The sequence below is a fragment of the Carya illinoinensis genome, chromosome 10 (assembly GCF_018687715.1).
Source record: "Carya illinoinensis cultivar Pawnee chromosome 10, C.illinoinensisPawnee_v1, whole genome shotgun sequence".
NCBI classification, from domain to species: Eukaryota; Viridiplantae; Streptophyta; class Magnoliopsida; order Fagales; family Juglandaceae; genus Carya; species Carya illinoinensis.
In genome coordinates this window covers 5,231,625-5,251,548 of record NC_056761.1, presented here as the reverse complement: position 1 = coordinate 5,251,548, position 19,924 = coordinate 5,231,625, and the positions used below count along the sequence as shown (strand labels likewise).

At 35.0% G+C, this 19,924-nt stretch overlaps 2 long non-coding RNA genes across 2 annotated transcripts; one reads left to right on the top strand and one right to left on the bottom strand.

Annotated features, from left to right (window-relative positions):
* Positions 1-1,315: 1,315 nt before the first annotated feature.
* On the top strand, positions 1,316-3,080 carry LOC122280048. The gene is made up of 2 exons (XR_006229714.1): positions 1,316-1,547; positions 1,932-3,080. It is a non-coding gene; the product is annotated as an uncharacterized LOC122280048 (long non-coding RNA).
* A 55-nt stretch (positions 3,081-3,135) lies between these two features.
* On the bottom strand, positions 3,136-5,703 carry LOC122280050. Its single transcript, XR_006229715.1, has 3 exons — positions 5,039-5,703; positions 4,785-4,913; positions 3,136-3,589 (listed from the first exon to the last, which is right to left on the bottom strand). It is a non-coding gene; the product is annotated as an uncharacterized LOC122280050 (long non-coding RNA).
* Positions 5,704-19,924: the final 14,221 nt, after the last annotated feature.

Sequence of the window (19,924 nt, the reverse complement as noted above, 5' to 3'; positions counted from 1 at the left end):
ATCAATTACTTTTAAAAATATTCAAATAAAGCATACACATGTGAAAGATGACAATCAATCAATTTGAAAATTTTCAAAATTTAAATTTTTAATCATGTCATGCACATGTGAAAGATGACAATCAATCATCTTTTAAAATTTTCAAATTTAATTTTCAAAATATTTATATACATGTGGAAATAGTATTTTAATGCTTTATGATAAAATATTAATTTTGAGACTTAATCATAATTTCGAATTTTTAAAAGATTTACAACATTACTCTATGAGATTTAATGTGAACTTATTCCTTTCTTGCTCATGCTTGATTCTTTAATGTGCTTGACTTTATTGTATAGACAATTTGAGTTTGAGATTCTTTTATTCTTTAAATTCATTTGTTATTATCAAAATCAATGTGTAGATATATAATTACAAGAAATTCAAAACCTTGGGTTCAACAATAAAGATGATATGAAGGAAAAATTTCAATATCTATTTCAATAAGTTACATTTTTATCGAGGACGAGATTTCTTTTAAGATGATGATATTTCTTTTAAGGGGAAGATTTGTAACCCTCGATATTTTAGTTAGGAATTTTAAAATTTCTTTTAAAATTTTATTATTATTGGTATAGCTGTGTAGAAACAAACTTTTTATTTAATATTATATTTTTAAGTATGATCTTATTAGTTTGGAAGTCTTCCACGTTTCTTGGCCTAAAAGATTTCGGCCTTCAGCTGATTTCTTCGTCTCGAAGATTTATGAGATACCGACTTATATGAGAAATTTTTGCTATTATATTTTCATTCCCTCTCACCGATAGGACCAGTTTAGTTCTAAAACTCATATTATCTTATTATTATAATTTTTTTAAATTTTAATATAAAATATAATAAATAATTTAATTTTTTCAAATCGTAAAATAATAATAATATTAAAAAATTATATTATAATAATATTTTATTTAATTTTTAATTTTCATTTCAATTCAACTTAACATAACATCCAAACACAGTTTAAGTCTCACTGCCAAATTCTCCAACGTAAATTTATCTCTTAACAATAGTACGAAGAATATATATATATATATATATGAGAAATGCTACACATCATCCTACACCACACATTTTATATATTAAAATATTATTTTTTATTTTATTTTATTCTTATTAAACTAATTAAATAATTTTATTTATCATCCACACACTACATATTTATTATAAAAAAAATGAAAAAAAAAATAAAATAAGTGTGGTGTGTGAAGTGTGAGGATGACAAATAGATTTTTCCTATATATATATCTCAGCAACTCTCTACTCATTTTCTTTTTGGAAAAATGCTGGAGACAAGCACCATGCGCAAACGGTGGGCGAACAAGATGCCTACATGTAATGAAATGGCGCGTTTTGGACTTGGATGACATTCTGATCATTTGCGATAGTTGCACTTTCTCTCATGTAGTCGCACTTTCTCACCTCTCCAAGATCCAAAAGGAAACCCTATAAACTCTTGCGAAACAATATGACTAGAGGGAGATGATAGAAGGTCGCCGAGCAGCAAAATAGTATACACCTTCTCTCAATATCTATCCAATCCCTCCTCCTCTTTGCTCAGCTACTGTTTTCGCTTCCTTAATCCTGTCGATGATTTTGTTGAATTTTTGTTTTGTTTGCACTTCCTCAAGTCGATATTTGTTTTTTGGGGGGCATTACTAAACAGACATCACATACTGTGATTATTTTTCATCAAACCTATCTTTTCCCTCTATGTTTAAAACTCACCATACCATTTTTCCCTCTATGTTTTCCTTGGATCAAAGTGAATTTTCGCCTTTTTAATTCAACTAGTATAGAACAAGTTCATATGGGTTCTTCTTCTTACTGAATCTTCAATACTTTGCTGGGATTTTGTTTTGAGCATTTCAAGGATGGTATCATTTGTGAATTAGGATCGCATTAAGCTTTGAAGAAACAACAAAAACAGAGGAAATGAAGAGTGTGCTCTAGGTGCTCGACAAAATGTCTCAAAGGAAGTCATATTCTCATTTCTATTCTGTATATTTCATTTTTAATGCCTAATACATCAACTTGACAGCACATATCTACATGTTCATCAGATTACAATCATTGATCACATGGTTCACATTTATTCAGTTAGTTATAGAGGAATATTCTGGAGATTTTTCAGGTGTCATGTTGTGATTCGTGCTTGTAGGATTTTCTTCTAGAAGCTTTAATACTGGTAGTGCCTCTTGTTGCAGCGTCTTCTTTTATGAGGATTCTGTTGCCTCAATAAGCTTGGATTTTGAGTTTTGTTTCTGTTAGGATATAGGAAGCAATCTGTTGTATTTTTTTATAAGTTAGGAAGCAATCTGTTGTTAGGTTGTGAAATTGTTTCTATTCTCTGCTTTATGATCTTTGCTTTGTATTATGATTCTATTTTTTCTCATGAAAAGTTCATCTTTCTAGTTATTATTTATATTGATATCAGCTTACAAAAAAAATTATAATGGTGATTTGATGCTTGCTACTTGCATTTACAAGTGGCCTTTTCACTCAATTGACTTTTCCTTGGTACAACTCTTATGGTTCTCTTTGATATAGGAGCAGGAATCCAAGCGTGATGCAAAGAGACGAAAGATATTTTCTGACCTTGAGGAAAGGGAGCAGTCAGCTTTTTCTCCTGACCCTTATGCAAGAGAGTGAGAAGAAGAGGAGAGAATTGCTAAGAAGTTGAGAGAAGAGATTGCAAGAATACGAGCAATGCATGCAAGTAAAGGGGAAAATATGACATCGGGTACAAGTAGAGAGTTCCCAGGATGAGGAAGGAGAGTACAGGTACTACTAGGCCTAGGGTGGATAAGGAGAAGGTTCTTCAAGTTTCATGGAAGAGAATATGTGAAGATAACACAAAGGGGTTGAGAGAGTTGTTTTCTAAGTTTGGTGAGGTGGAAGATGATGTCATTAAAATTTAAGAGTGCTAAGAAAAAGGGTTCAACACTTGTTGCAATGGAGAATAAATGTGTATACAGTGAAAAGCTAGGCAGTGCTTTTGTTTGCTATGCTATACTTAATAAAAATAAAAATAATTATACAAATTGATTCTTCTTGTGCATGGCAAGGGTAGTTAAACTCTTCACTCAAAAACTTTTGTTGTGCACTGAAAAACGATCATGAACTTATTTACCAAATGCATCAGGTAGCTTACAGAAATAACACATCCACATTCATCACATCCATAAAACTAAACAGATGCTGAGTCTGCTGAAGCATCATCATTACAAAAAGGCTTAACACCATTACAATTGGCTCAACCCCATTGTCATTAGTTGAAGATCCACTTGAGGTAGTAGTTACATGATCTCCATGTACGATTATAAATAAGCAGTATCAGAGAACCCATTACATATGAATAGTAGATCTGATCATTTTCCAATGTAATACAAGACTTCACCTAAATTCCATTCTAGTTACAACAGTTGAGGTATGATTCAGATAGATTCGCAAGTTGAAACAAAAGGCTGCCTCCTTGAGAGATGAAATGTAATTTCTCAAGGTGCTCAATGGATGCCTTTCTTGATTTCTCCAGCAATCAAAAATCCAAAGCCTGCAATGAATGCACATTTAGAGAGGTAAAGCCCCAACTCTTCACACATTTACAGATTAGAGATCATGACATTTTTTTAAGTAGAAATTATGACTTTTTTTTTTTAACCAAAAGTATAAGTTACGACTTGTGCAAGGTAGAAACTGAAAATTGGAAGAAATAAAAGCGTGTAGGATTCAAACTGCCACATAATGAAACTCTATTCCCCACCTTTATTCCCACACATATGGGGCATTCATCATCCTATCAGAGGTATGGTATTTTATCACACTCGAGAGCAACAAGTTGGCCAACACTTTTTGCCACTTTCTATGAGGGATTATACCATTTCTAATTTATATCCATTTATTTCACTTTATTTCTATTATGACTCTATCAAACTATTTAAGAAATAAGAAATTATAGCAAGTTAAGTTTTAGTCATAAATTCTATTATTTTCCATTTCTTCCGATCAATGATGTTCATATCATACCAAATATGGGGATATAAGAGAGATAAGCCATTGTCTTCCTACTATCCCAACAAGGGCAATAGAGCAACAAGAATAGGTTTAAGTGATTTGCCACGAGTTGCTCATGAAAAGTGGGTAATTTCCACTTTCTCCTGATGAGTTTAGAATTTAAATTTAAAAGGCATATTGTCACAAAGATACAACCATATGAGAGGAGTTCAAAATTGGGAATGCAGAGTTCACCAGGTATCTGTGAATCCAGATTGAGCAGAATTGCAACAATTGTTTTTGTACTAAAACATTAGCCACTACTACTGGTTTAAAGGTTCAGTATGATTAGACTTACCATCATGTGCAGTAGAATTTGCTAGATGCAAGTTTATTTTGATTGTATTTGTAGAAGAAATGTATGAATTCAGCTTTGTTTGATGTTGAGATATAGAACAAACTTAAAATTGCATTTAAGCATATTTGACTTGTTCATATGAAAAAAATCATGCTTTGATTCAAACAAATGAATGACACTGATAAAGTCTTACCAGCTAGATATATATTCAGGCACCTACTCTGAATATATTAAAGCAAAGTACATAAAATATATATTACCTTTTTCACAAATTTTCTATATCCAACAAAATTATTTGGATAAAAATTATGAAGAACAGCCAAATATATGGATGAAAATAGAAAATATGAAAAGGTAAAAAATAGAAAGATAATATAGATATAGAGATTATCAGAACCTGTTCTCCAGAAGATTATGGAGTCTGATGATTAGATCATCTTCTTCCTCAGAGAAACATTCACATTTAACAGTAGGGTTCAGATATTCAGCCACCTTAATATGCAGCTCTTCCTACACCTCTGTAAACCTGCAAACCATGAAAAGAAAAGAAAAAAAAAAAAAAAAAATCAACAAAACAACCAAGCAAGAAGACCCACACGAAGAAGAAGAAGACCCACATAAAGAAGAAAAAGACCCACACGAAGATCTTACTAGTTTGCACCAACTGTTTTGACAAGGACAGATCGACCCAGTCTGAAAACAAACGACGCCGAAGACAAAGACGACTTCCAGATCCAGTTTTCTCCACTTAGTTTCAAAGCACAATGTGAAGAACACACGAAGAAGATGACCACACAGAAACACATGAAGCTAAAGCACAATGTGAACAAGCTTTGAATCTCTATCTGAAGAACAAGTCTCAGGCCACACGAATGCTTCGGTATTTCGTCTGTGCCAAAACCCACGTTTCAATTTCTCTTTCCCGCACTTCCTCTTTCCTCTTCTACTTCTTCTTCTCTCCCTTTTCTTTTCTTTCTTTAATATAACTGCTGCCACGTCAGTCAGCCAACTGCACACTGTTCGTGTGGGCCGACTGCCTCCAAAAGAACTGTTTTTTTTTTTCACACCCAGCCACAAGGAAAACCATAGCCCAAGAGTTATACACAATCAAAAACACAAAAACTACTCCCTCAGTAAAACCATCGTAGCCTCCTTTCAGAAATCATCTAGAGTACATGGTTGCAGAGATCACCATAGGGAAGTCGAAACACCACTAGAGAGCTCAGAAAGTGTTGGCCTTCATCCTCCACCACAGCTCAACCACCCAGATTTGCCGCACACCCTTTCGGTAAGCCATGCACGCCTCTCACTCTCCCTTCACTCCTTTAAATAAATCAATATTGATATATAGATTAATACATAACTGTACTTATATATAGTAAAATTCATTATCGTATGGCTTGATGTGGGCTTAATAGACATGGAACCTTACGATGGGCTTGACCTCCCTTTTCAAGTATTTTGGGCTTGTTTTTATTTATTTATTTAAACTTGCATCTTAGGTTATGACATTTACGCCCTAAGTCGTGACCGAATATGATTTGGATGTGCATTCTTACGTTGGGCCATATATATATATATATATATATATTTTGATCATATAAACTCTGATTTCATTTCATTGAGGGATAACTGAGCATGGCTCATTACAAGGTTTCTCCTTTGCTACAAAAGATAATAACTCAGCAGGAACATCTTCCATCCAGTAAAGTTCCTCATCCCTCTGTATGCCACTCTTTGCTAACAGATGTGCTAAAATGTTCCCTTCTCTGTAGATGGACTGAACTGACCATGAACGTCTATGTGATAGTACTTCCTTTATATCAATTACTAAGTATTAAATTAGAATTAACCTGTAGTATTATGAAGTCTATTTGATGAAGTTAATGTTTCCATCTGTTTAATTACGAGAATATTATAAAATATTATGTTAATTTTTAATTAGAGTATTTAAATAATATTTATTTTATTAATCTTGGTATATAGCATAATAATTACTAAAGTTATTTCCATAGATCGATTTAAGTAAATAGAGTATTATGATACGTCTCTCTGAAAATTTAGTAATGCATAATATTTCATATAGGTGACGAACTTTGAAATAAGATTCAGGAAGCAACACAGCGAAGTATATAATTTAATCATGAATTAGAATCATCACACTTTAGTTTATACATGTATTATTCAAGCTAGTTGATTGACAACCCTTTTTATGTATCACTCATGTCATATGCAAGCATATCACCTAGTACAACACACGATCATGTCATTTAGCATCATGTCCAGATTCAAAGATTTACAATTATTTATATCAGTATGTATATCATGCATCTTACGTTGCATAAGACAGATAAGTTATCTTAAGTACAAGTGCAAGATAAGTTCAAAAAAATTTAACCAGACCAATTAATTAGATGGCTATTCAGATGCATGGTACCAATGCAGTTCATATCAGAGTGGATGTGCAAGCCATGGACCTAAGTGTGATCTACCGTAGTACGCCAGAGTACTGCACATTCGGCTTCCTTTATACTGCAATAGGGAAAGTTAGTGCACGACCTTGCACATAGGGTTAAGTATATTGCTCAAATTAGCTTAGTAAAACCAGATCACTCAAACATGTTAGAACAGTCAATTAATTCAAATAAATTAAGACAAGTCATGTACAACATAAGCATCAGCAAGATCAATAATGTTTTAAAGATTCTCAGCAGGAAATCTTTTATGAAAAATCATCAAGTTATTATGTTACATTGTGATAAGTTTCTTATTGAGTCTTCGACTTATTTTAATTTATTCATATTTTTCTTAAAACTCCACCTAGATCAGGATGATGATCAGTATGAGCAAGTGGGCCAGGCTTAGAAGGAGCAGACTGTGAACTTAGTGACTTTGTTGTGTGATTTTCGTTTCAGTCAGCTTGAGAAATTGAATTATGTTTTATTAAAACAGCTTATTTTATAATCTCTTTTAAGTGATGAACAATATTTCTACAAATCTACAAAAAAACACAAAATTGCCATCGTTTATATGCGTGATGTTTGTTTATGCGCCAGTAAATATATATTTTTGCCAACGCTTAATGTTTCTGCCTGTAAATTATTTAGATTTCCCTCGTTTAAATTATTACGCAGGTAATAATATATAGCTTTGGCGGCGTTTATAACAACGCCGCTAATATAACAATTATGCGCTGGGAAATTAGTATTTTTTTGGCATTTATATTGTTACGCCAGTAATAATATATATTTTTAGTGGTGTTTAAACAAACGCCAATAATTTATTAATTTTACACTGTTATTTTAACTGTGGTTGTTGGCATAATATTACGCCAATGATAATATATAGCGTCAGCGGCGTTTCACAAAATGCCGACAATTGATCAATTTTACGCCGATAAAGTATTGAGTTTTTCGGCATTTATATCGTTTAAACAAATGCAGGCCAGTGATTAATTTTACGCCGGTAGATAAGTGGTTTTCCAACTTTATATTGTTATGCGGTAATAATTATATAGCATTGGTGGCGATTCTAAAATGCTAAAAATTTATCAATGAAACGTCAGTAATAATATATAGCGTTAGCGGTGAAGACTATTATAAATTTATTGGTAGTAAAATAAATAATAAAGATAATAAAAAAAACTTATTTAAATGATACAGAAATACCCCTAAAATTTTAGTTGAATTTCTGGGATGCCTTATCGGTAAATGCCATATATTGCATTTCAGTTCTGGAGGGAGGAATGTTCAATAGAACTATAAAAGAGAGTTCGCGTGTCGAGATCTTAATGCGACGCTGTTCAATTTCTTTCTTTCAATATTTAATAAGTAATATACAATATAGTAACGTAAGTATTATGCATTCATTTTAAAAATTATGCAAGTGTCGTACATTCCTTTTGAAAAAAATAGAGTCTATTATTAAAAATTTAATCTTTTAATATGAATCTCATATTTATTCTTTTTCTTTTAAAAAAGAATATGGTGCTTGCGAATTTTATGACAAAATATGTTAAACATCATACTAAGATTCATAACTTCCAAAAAGAGTAGTAAAACTAATGCATAATCCAATGCTTCTCCTAACACTTGATTTCAAAACTTTTATAATCCGTCCCAATTCTAACTTAGCCAAACAGAGCAAACGTCTATATATGACATAACCATAAATATAGTCTCGATTAAGAAAAGTTTCAAATACCATTAAACTAAAATATTAATATAATTTCTGGATTCTTCACTTATAATCCCCTCAATCATCATCTGCATCGTTCTCTTCCTCTTCTTCATCTTCCTCTTCAGTGTTTTCCTCTAGTTCATCTTTCTCTTTCTCTTCATTCTCGATTTAATTTTGTCTTGAAGCTTGAATATAAATTCAAGTGAGGGTCCAAAAATTTCACTGAGGGTTCAAATAAGGTTGGGTCCCTTTTTGTGAAGATAATGATGGCTGGAAAAGACAATCTACAAAAGGTGATGACTCCACCATCCTATCAACAGAAAGGGATGACCCATTGACAGAGGGTAATAAATGGGCTGCCCAATCAAGGGATGGGTATGATTGTGTCTCACTTGATGGGTATGATTGTATCTCACTAATGTCTCACTATGGACAGCTTGTAGTCTTATAGATTGTCTTCGCAAGTGTGCTATGGTAGTATTTGCCTTCTTTTTTGGACCAATTTACCTATAGAAAAACAAATTTGCATAAATGCAAATTAATAGAAATAATAATATTTGGAGCATGATTTGAGATATAAGTAAAGTTATAGTAGATATGATGTTAAATAGTCTAAAGTAGAGTAAAGTTAAATAGTATGTTTTGTGCACCCTTCAAATGGCTCATCAACATTTTTCAACATATTGTAAACTTTATTAACTCTCTCATTAGAATCTTGTCAATTTTCATATTGCACTTTAGCTTCTCCAGGATCCACACCTATTTCAGGCCCACCCTAAACTATTTCAAGATCAAACATAGGAAAAATATCATGTAACATGGTTTTCATCCCACTAGAGCCTTCATTTATTTGCTTATTATTATTTTGGGCATCAGTAGCATGGTAAGATGTCTCCCTGTTGAACCCAAGATTTCAAGATTTGTGTAATTATATATCTACACATGGATTTTGATGATAACAAATGAATTCAAAGAATAAAGAAGTCTCAAGCTCAAGTTGTCTACACAATGGAGTCAAGCACATCAAGGAAACAAGCATGATCAAGAAGGGAACAAGTTCACATTAAAATTATAGAGTAATATTGTAAATCTCTTAAAAATTCGAAATTAGGATTAAGGTTCAAAATTAATATTTTATCATAAAACATTAAAATACATTTTCCACATGTGCATGAATATTTTGAAAATTAAATTTGAAAATTTTGAAAGATGATTGATTGTCATCTTTTACATGTGCATACCTTGATTAAAGGGTTGAACTTTGAAAATATTAAAGATGATTGATTGTCATCTTTCACATGTGCATGTTTTATTTGAATATTTTCAAAAGTGATTGATACTTTTTTTGACTTATGCAAAAGATAGATGTTTTTGTTTGAAATATTTGAAAAGTAAAGTGTGCACCTTTTGTCATATGCAAAAAGTAAAAAGATTATGTTTGAAAAATTTGAAAAGTAAAGTATGCTCCTTTTGTCATATGCAAAAAGTAAAAGATTAGGTTTGAAATATTTGAAAAGTAAAGTGTGCTCCTTTTGTCATATGCCAAAAGTAAAAGATTAAGTTTGAAGTTTTTTGAAAAATGAATGATGTTGTCTTTAACAATTGACAAAGAAGAACCTTTTATTTGAATTTTTTTTAAAAGTAAATGATGTTGTCTTTGACATGTGAATCTTTTTAAATTTGAATATGAAATCTCATATGCCTATAAATAGATCATTTGAGAGCTTCACATTCACAATACCAAGAGCATACAACATTCATTCAAAGCTTTCATTCTCTCTTCTCTAAGCATTGAGTTTTAATCCTTATTCATTTTGAGAGATATAGTTTGTGCTGTATTGTTCTTATTTCACTCATTGAGGAGCGTTTTTTGATAACCTACCCACTATCAGCTCTTGTATCAGTAAAAGGGTGTGTATAACCCTTGTGCATGTAGAAAGTGTTCTACACAGGGAATAGTTGAATCACCACGTGTAAGGTGATTGCAAGTGTAGAGGGTGTTCTACACGGATCCTTTGTAGCGGTGTTGTTCAAAGGTGTAATAGGTTTCTATCTCCACCTGAAGGAGGTTGAATAGTGAATTTGGGGATCCTCAAAGGGTAGCTTGAGGCGAGAACGTAGGTAGTGGGGCCGAACCTCGTTAACATACTGAGTTTACTTCTCTCTTACCCTTACTCTTTATATTTATTACTGTTTCATATTTTGTTTATATTTTATATTGTATATTTGATTTATAATTGTTATTTTTTTTTAAATTCAACTCTGTTCACCCCCCTCTTGTGTTAGTTATCTGGGCGATACTCCCATTTTCTCTCTTTTTGAGCATGCCACATGGTGTAAACTTGAGAAATTTCATAGCTAATCAAATGATCATATACTATGTTGGGCATGAACATCATACGTAATCCACATTTTTTACATGGGCAACAAATCGACGAATCTGTAGCACAATTCTCACATGTAAACTTCAAAAGCTCCTTGACACCGTCGACATACTATTTGGTATGTCGAAGTTTTTTTATCCAACTTTGGTCTATAGCTTAACTATATTTTAAATAGAAAAATAGAACTGAATGAGAATGCAAGATCATCAATAACTCTAAACATAGTATGGAAAATACTATTGAACTTTGAAAAGTGAAGTAAAATAAAGCATAAATTTGCATATAACCAGCAGAGATGCAAATTTTCGTGTACTTGAATAATGCATATTTTCTCTCTCGGTTCTTCTTAAAGATTGGCTAGAATTAAAGAAAACTTACAAGGTAAACACCATGGAGTTGATATGTTTTACCAAATAAATAAACAGAAGTTCATTGAAGATCCATAAATTAAAAACACCACCTTGTCCCAAAAGCACAAAAGGCCATTGGAAGCACATGATGGTAACTACTCAGCAGCGTAACTTTTAAATGAAAAGCATACTACGAGACTCAATATGCTCTGTAATACATGGTTGTTCCACGCTAGTAATATAAATTTTTGAAATCATCAAAGACAGATCAATTAAATACAAGAGCTCAACTTGGCATGACCATGATAATTAATCCTTATCATATCCTAGAAAATTCTACAACAAAAGTACACAGTTTGAGAGGTTTATAATTGCTTTGAACCAAAAGCTACCCTTAAATAAGATTTTGAAAGTTTCCAATGCGCAAGAGTGATTAAATTAATTCAACTATATATACCGCATCAGAATTTTGGAAGAAAATTCACCATACAGTTCCCACTTCAATGTCATGCTTTGGAAACAAAATCCCCATATATAGATAGTTCCTTGAATCCACCATAAAATTCCTATTTCATTGTCATGGTTTGAAAATAAAAACTTCACCATAGATGGTTCCTTAAATCCACAAAGACTATTAGCATTCCATCCAAGTGCATGGAAGATTGCTTTTTTGTAATGGCACAATTAAGTTAATTCAATCATCAAGTGTTAACATGTCCAGAGATGTGGGATATTACTGGTTGAGGATAATCATATAGTATGATCAGTAGATAGAAAACTAGGTCATGAATGATTTTTACCACTAAAGACATGCATCTTAAAAAATACTTTGATCAACGCATAGGTGACATTATGTGTTTACTAAGAATTCGAAGTTTTAACAATTCAAATAGAAACAAATATATATGCGTTTATTGTGATTTTATAGAGGTTCTAAAAAGCAGTTACATACACGGCAATATTCAAAGTTTTATAATGAAATCCATGATATTAAGTACATATACATTTAGAAACAAGATCAATGAGTTATCTGATTCAATAATCGAATAACATCATGTAAACTAAAACCGAGTTAGAGAGTAATGTTGTGAAAAACGATGATAATGAATTGAAAAATAACAACGAACGAGAAAAACAATCACACACGCAATCACACATGACACAAGATGTACGTGGTTCGGCAAATTGTCTACGTCCACGGGAGCTGCAGAGGATTTTATTATTGAGAAATATCACACTACAAGATGGATCTCAACACTGTTCGTCCACAGTGTTTTCGTGTCTACAGTGCCCAGACATAAGAGTCAAAAATCATATATATAGTTCAAACGGCGGAATCCCTAAATCGCATGTTCGCTCGAGCGGCGTGTTGAGCGCGCGTCGAGCGAACTTCCCTTCCGCGTCCCGCTCGAGCTCACTGTCGAGCTGACGTCGAGCGTTCGACTCTGCCTGACTTCGCTCGAGCGGCCAATGCCTCCGCTCGAGCGGTGTGGACCAGACTCCATAGTACTCAACAATTCTCCCACTTGGAGACTAGTACACTCGCTGTATCGCCGTCTTCCTCAAACATGATATCTTCCACCTCTGCAACTCACTGCTCCTGTCTTCATTCTAGAAGACCAACTGAAGTTGCGCACAACTTCAGTTTCTCAAGCGTAACACCCTTTGTCAACATATCAGCAGGGTTCTTGCTTCCACAAATCTTCTCAAGTAACAACTGTCCGTCATCTAACAATGACCGTATGAAGTGATACCTGATCTGAATGTGCTTGGTCTTGGAATGAAATGCTGGATTCTTGGCAAGGAATATGGCACCCTGACTGTCACTGTAGAGAGTGCCTTTCTGATTCTTCTTACCCAATTCTTCCAAGAAGCCTTGTAGCCATACCATCTCCTTTGCAGCCTCTGACACTGCAATATACTCAGCTTCTGTTGTAGACAAAGAAACTGTTTTCTGTAGATTAGAACCTCATGACACTGCAGTACCACCAAGTGTATAAACAAAGCCTGTGGTACTCTTTCTACTGTCAATATCTCCAGCTAAATCAGCATCAACATAGCCCTGCACCTCCAAGCTGTCTCCAGAGAAACATAAACAGGTTTCTGAGGAACCCTTTAGGTACCTCAAAATCCACTTCACTGCTTCCCAATGTTGTTTTCCTGGGTTACTCATGTATCTACTCACAACTCCCACTGCATGGGCAATATCCGGTCTTGTGCAAACCATAGCATACATAAGTGAACCAATGGCTGAGGCATAAGGAACCTTACTCATGTAATCTTGTTCCTCCTTTGACTCTGGTGACTGATTCTTGCTGAGTCTGAAGTGACTTCCCAAGGGTGTGCCAACTGGTTTGGCCTTATCCATATTGAACCTGCCGAGTACCTTTTTCACATATTCAGCCTGTGAGAGTCTCAACGTACCTCTGACTCTATCTCTGACAATTCTCATGCCAAGGATTTGCTTTGCAGTTCCCAAATCCTTCATTGCAAAGTGCTCTGACATCTGCTTCTTCAGATTATTGATCTCATCAATACTAGCCCCTGCAATAAGCATGTCATCCACATACAACAGCAAAATAATGTAAGAATTGTCAAAATGCCTGACATAGCAACAGTGATCTGCCTGACATCTAGTATACCCTGCACTGTGCATGAAGTTGTCAAATTTCTTGTACCACTGTCTAGGAGCTTGCTTCAGGCCATACAATCTCTTCTTCAGTCTGCAAACTGAACCTTCCTTTCCCTGTACCACAAACCCCTCAGGCTGGTGCATGTAGATGTCTTCTTCAAGGTCTCCATGAAGAAAATCTGTCTTCACATCTAACTGCTCAAGAAATAGATCTTCAGTAGCAACCATAGCCAGTACCATCCTGATAGTTGTGATCTTTACCACAGGAGAAAAGATCTCAGAGTAATCAATACCCTACTTTTGCTGAAAGCCTTTTACATCAAGTCTAGCCTTGTACCTCTTACTGCCGTCATGCTCAGTTTTCACCCGGTACACCCACTTGTTGTGTAATGCCTTCTTCCCTGATGGAAGTTCTGTCAACTCCCATGTCTGATTCCCTAGCAAGGAATCCATCTCGTCTTTCATGGCCAGCTCCCACTTGCTAGAATTCTCATCTTGCAAGGTTTCTTCGTAACTCTGCGGTTCTCCACCATCTGTCAACAAAATGTAATTCAAAGTAGGTGAGAAACGCTGTGGAGGACGTATAGTCCTAACTGACCTGCGAACTGCAACTGTAGGAGTAGATGGTTCTGAAACTGCCTGCAGAATAATAGGAATGGGTGCACTGGACCCACTCTCCCCGTCACTCACATCTCTACACTGCACTGTGACCTCTGGTAGGTCATCCAATCCTACAAACTCGGACTCCTGAGGAGCTACTACAGAAGCTGTACTAGACTTATCCTTGTACATCATTTTCTCATTGAAAATCACATTCCTGCTTCTTATGATTTTCCGACCCTGATCATCCCAGAAACGATAGCCAAATGCCTTGTCTCCATAGCCAATGAAATAACATTTCTTTGACTTAGCCTCAAGCTTACTACGAGCATCAGAATCAACAAGCACATAAGAAAGACAACCAAAGGTTTTAAGGTGAGAAAACTTAACCTCTTTCCCGCTCCAAACCTCCTCAGGCAATCCACAATCCAGTGGAACTGATGGCCCTCTGTTTATCAAATAAACGGCAGTGTTGACTGCATCTGCCCAGAAAGTGGGTGGTAGTCCGGCATGCAACCTTATGCTTCTAGCACGCTCATTAATAGTCCTGTTCATACGCTCAGCAACTCCATTTTGCTGTGGTGTCCCAGGAATGGTTTTCTCCATTCTGATACCCAGAGCTGCACAATACTCCCTGAACCCGCCATCAATATACTCACCACCATTGTCAGACCTCAAACACTTCAGTTTCAAGCCTGTCTCTGTCTCAACCATGGCTTTCCAAATTTTGAAAACATTAAATACTTAAGATTTATGTTTCAAAAAATAAATCCATACCTTCCTACTATGGTCATCAATGAACGTAACATAGTAGCGAGAACCTCCAAGAGATGCAACTGGGGAAGGACCCCACACATCTGTGTGCACAAGATCAAGTCTTCCTGTCTTTGGCGTCCTGCTACTTTTCAAGAAGCTGACCTTCTTTTGTTTCCCCATAACACAACTCTCACACATACCGAGATCAACTGTCTTCAGTTCTGGTAGCTTGCCTCTAGACAGAAGTTCCGTCATGCCCTTCTGACTCATATGGCCAAGCCTACAATGCCACAAATCTGCTGTGCTCTCTGCAACGGTAGTAGCAATAGTATCAATTAAACCAGTAGTCATATATAGTGTACCAGTTTTCTTACCCCGAGCTAGTACCAATGCCCCTTTTGTGGCCTTCTAGGTGCTATCTGAGAACACCACTGAATGACCACACTCATCAAGCTGCCCAACAGAAATGAGGTTCTTCTTCAACTCAGGAATGTGCCTGACCTTTTGCAAGGTCCATTTGTTCTTGCCAGGGAGTGCAATGTCAATGTCTCCCATCCCCACTACATTCAAAGCCTCACCATCAGCCAAATATACCTTCCTAAAATCACCTGCAACATAATTCCACATTAGTTCCCGATGGGAAGATGTATGGAAGGAAGCCCCTGAATCCAGTATCCAGTCATCAACTGGACTATGAACTGCAAGCAATAGTGCATCCTGTACTTCTTCAGTTACCACATTAGCACTATCATTCTCCGTCTTCTTGGGGTTTTTGCAGTTTTTCTTTATGTGGCCAACTTTGCCACAATTCCAGCAAGTTGCCTGCTGACCAGGCCTCGACTTACTCTTGCCCCTGTACTTTGATTTTGATCTTCCTCTGTTTGAGTTCCTGTCATGTGATCTCCCTCGAGACTCAACATTTAGGGCTGAACTCAAACCCGAGGTCTCGCCTGAATCTTTCCTGCGCACCTCCTCAGCCAAAATCAAATCACGAATATCATCATATTTCAGTTTAGTTTTACCAGCAGAATTACTAACAGCCATTCTCATGGCTTCCCAACTATTTGACAATGAAGCCAATAGTATCAGTGCACGTATCTCATCATCAAATTCAATTTCAACAGACGACAATTGCTTTGTGATAGTATTAAAATCATTCAGATGTTGTGCAACAGACGTACCATCTGCCATTTTCAAATTGAATAACTTTTTCATTAGATGTACCTTGTTATTCGTTGACGGCTTTTCATACATACCTGACAAAGCCGCCATGAGATCCGCAGTCGTCTTCTCCTTGATGACGTTGTGTGCAACGGATCTCGACAGGGTTAATCGAATAACCCCCAGAACCTGTCGATCCACCAGGTTCCAACTAGCATCATCCATCTTTTCCGGTTGCTGCCCCAATAGTGGAAGATGAAGTTTCTTCCCATAGAGGTAGTCCTCTATCTGCATTCTCCAGTATCCAAAATCCGTGCCATCAAACTTCTCGATCCCCGATACCTTCAATTCATTTCCAGCCATCGTTTCTCCTCAGACCCGAACCTTGGCTTTTGATACCAATTTTTGTGAAAAACGATGATAATGAATTGAAAAATAACAACGAACGAGAAAAACAATCACACACGCAATCACACACGACACAAGATGTACGTGGTTCGGCAAATTACCTACGTCCACGGGAGCTGCAGAGGATTTTATTATTGAGGAATATCACACTACAAGATGGATCTCAACACTGTTCGTCCACAGTGTTTTCGTGTCTACAGTGCCCAGACATAAGAGTCAAAAATCATATATATAGTTCAAATGGCGGAATCCCTAAATCGCATGTTCGCTCGAGCGGCGTGTCGAGCGTGCGTCGAGCAAACTTCCCTTCCGCGTCCCGCTCGAGCTCACTGTCAAGCTGACGTCGAGCGTTCGACTCTGCCTGACTTCGCTCGAGCGGCCAATGCCTCCGCTCGAGCGGTGTGGACCAGACTCCACAGTACTCAACAAGTAATACGTACAGGAGTGTTTGATGGTGGAGAGTTGTTCTCTGGCAATCTCTGCTATAGCTATTGGCGGCAGCGTGAAGGGACGTTCTGTGGATGTGCACTGCTATGGAGTGCTCTGTTTTGAGGGTTCAAAACAGAGGACGTTCAATCGATCGGTGGTTGTAACGTGGTGGTGGTCACTGCTTGTGTGGAAGTCGTGATAGAGGAACTTGGTTGCTGTGTGGAGGAGGAGATATGATCATAGGAAAGTGAAGGGACATGATCGAGGAACGTGGTTGCTGTGCGGAGGAGGAGATATGATCATATAAGGAAAGTGAATGGATGTTCTGTGGAGGATTTTCCGCTAGTGTGAGAATGTCAGGCATGATGTGAATGTGTTGAAAACATTTGGCAACCCTAGATAGATTAATGGGGAAGATAAAACAGCACCACCTACGTACATGGGTTATGCGGTAAACAAAAATTTCTCTACTATATGGTCCATTATATGTGGGAATTCTTTCGATTTTCAAAATTGAACCTATAGTTTTATACAATGAAGTTTTACAGACGTGGGAATAATAAGTTTAATGGAAATTATTGGTTTTTCATTTTGTAATAAATAGCCTATAGTTTCATTATAATTTCAATACTGTCTTTGCATCTTTATATATATATATACACGTACATTTTGTAATATATAATGTTTGTTGTTGCTTAATCTATTTTATTTATGTTTTTGAATTGCTAGGACCTTTTGTTTGAATGGTTAATGCGTATGAATTGTTTGAATTATGTAAGATAAAGATTAGTAATGAGAAAGATACCGTCATTTAATTTTAACCTTAACTAAAATGAAGAATATTTATTCATAATAATATTCCAAAAGGAATGTACCAAGGTCCAAATGAAGTTACTCTTCGAATTGGATAATATAAATGAGATAGCGATGAAGAGCACTGAAAAAGGTACAGTTATTTTTTAACTTTATTTTAAATGAAAAGAATTTATATGAAAATGAGTTATTTTAATAAAAATAACTGTTAAAATCGTTATAGAAGTATTATTATTTCATACAAATAGTACCTAAATTCAAAATTAAATTATGAAAAACTTTAAAAATGATTGTGTTCAACATTTTTTAAAGTTCAGTACAAAAAATAAGTTATACAATATTTATTAACATTAATGTTATTTATATATTTATTTAAACCGCTTCAATAATATATATATATATATATATATATATCCAATTGTCTAAAAAGTTTAAAGTTAATAGAAAGTGATAGATTTTATTATTAATTTTATATTTTAACACTTCACTCACGTCATGTGGATCAACCAGTCTTCCTTAATGAGTGGTCTCAACACATGGAATATTAATTAATTGGGATAAAGTATAGAGTCACTTTACACTCCACTCACGTGTACGTCAGACACCCTCAAATAATGGGCTCAACATGTGATATATTTAATTGAATATGGTAAAATGTAGAGTTTATATTGATCCCCTCACGAGTGCACCAGACTCCTCCTCAATAAGTAGGCTCCACATGGGAAATATTTAATTGATTAGGATAAAGTGTCACCATGAAAGTTCAAATTCAGAATCACTGTTCTGATACCATATAAAATCATTACTTATCATAAAAACTTAATTAAACTGATGCACAATAGAACCAAGCTAACTGCGAACGCTTTATTTTCATAAGGACCTAAGCCACCCATTACAACATATAAGAGTATTTGTTGCTTTTTTTTTTTCCCTGCAAATTTTGGTCGCAAAATAGCACCAAATATTACAAAACATCCTACAATTTTTCATCGATTTGGTATATTGCTGGAAATACCTACCTTTTCCAACGGTTGGTAGTTGCAACAATTGTGATATATATAGTATTAGTATAACTATAGCTTTAGTGATTTATATAATAATTTATATATAGACTTAAGGTATATTACTGATAGTATTAGAATGTTCGTATAAGACTATTGGGTATAAATTGTAATTAATATACATTAATATATAATGTATATTAGTATTACTAATTTACTAATATAATTATCAAAAGGAACATAATTGAGAATTTATTAAGCGATAAAATGTTATTAATATATATATTATATTTAAAGCATGTGATCAAATAAATATTTATTTTTGAGATTGTAATAATTTTATTATATATATATATATATATTTTATATTAACAAAGAATTATAATAAGATCAAGTTTTATATAATAAGCATAATATTAGTCAACAAATTAGAAAGAGAGAGGTGTACATACCCACACATATAATTTCCCTCAAAACAAAAATTAATGAAAACTTAAGTCGGCGCCTTCAACCCACCTCAAGTTTTCAGAAAATTTAAATTTCCCTCTCCCGGCTTAATACGCTGCAACACATTCCTCATATTAATTATAAGTGCATGACCTAGTTATTCCCTCAATATACCAACACCACACATGCTGTCAACCAACGAGATGTAACCCCAATGCAGTCGAGTCCTCTCCTGCACAACGGAAGTGCCACCAACCAACGCCACCACCCTCCGCACTTGGAAAGCTGCATCAAAAGCCAAACCCAAGATGCCAAGAACCAGCAACCACATGTATATAAGTACCAAACCAGCCTCTATTTTAAGCAAGAAGAACAGA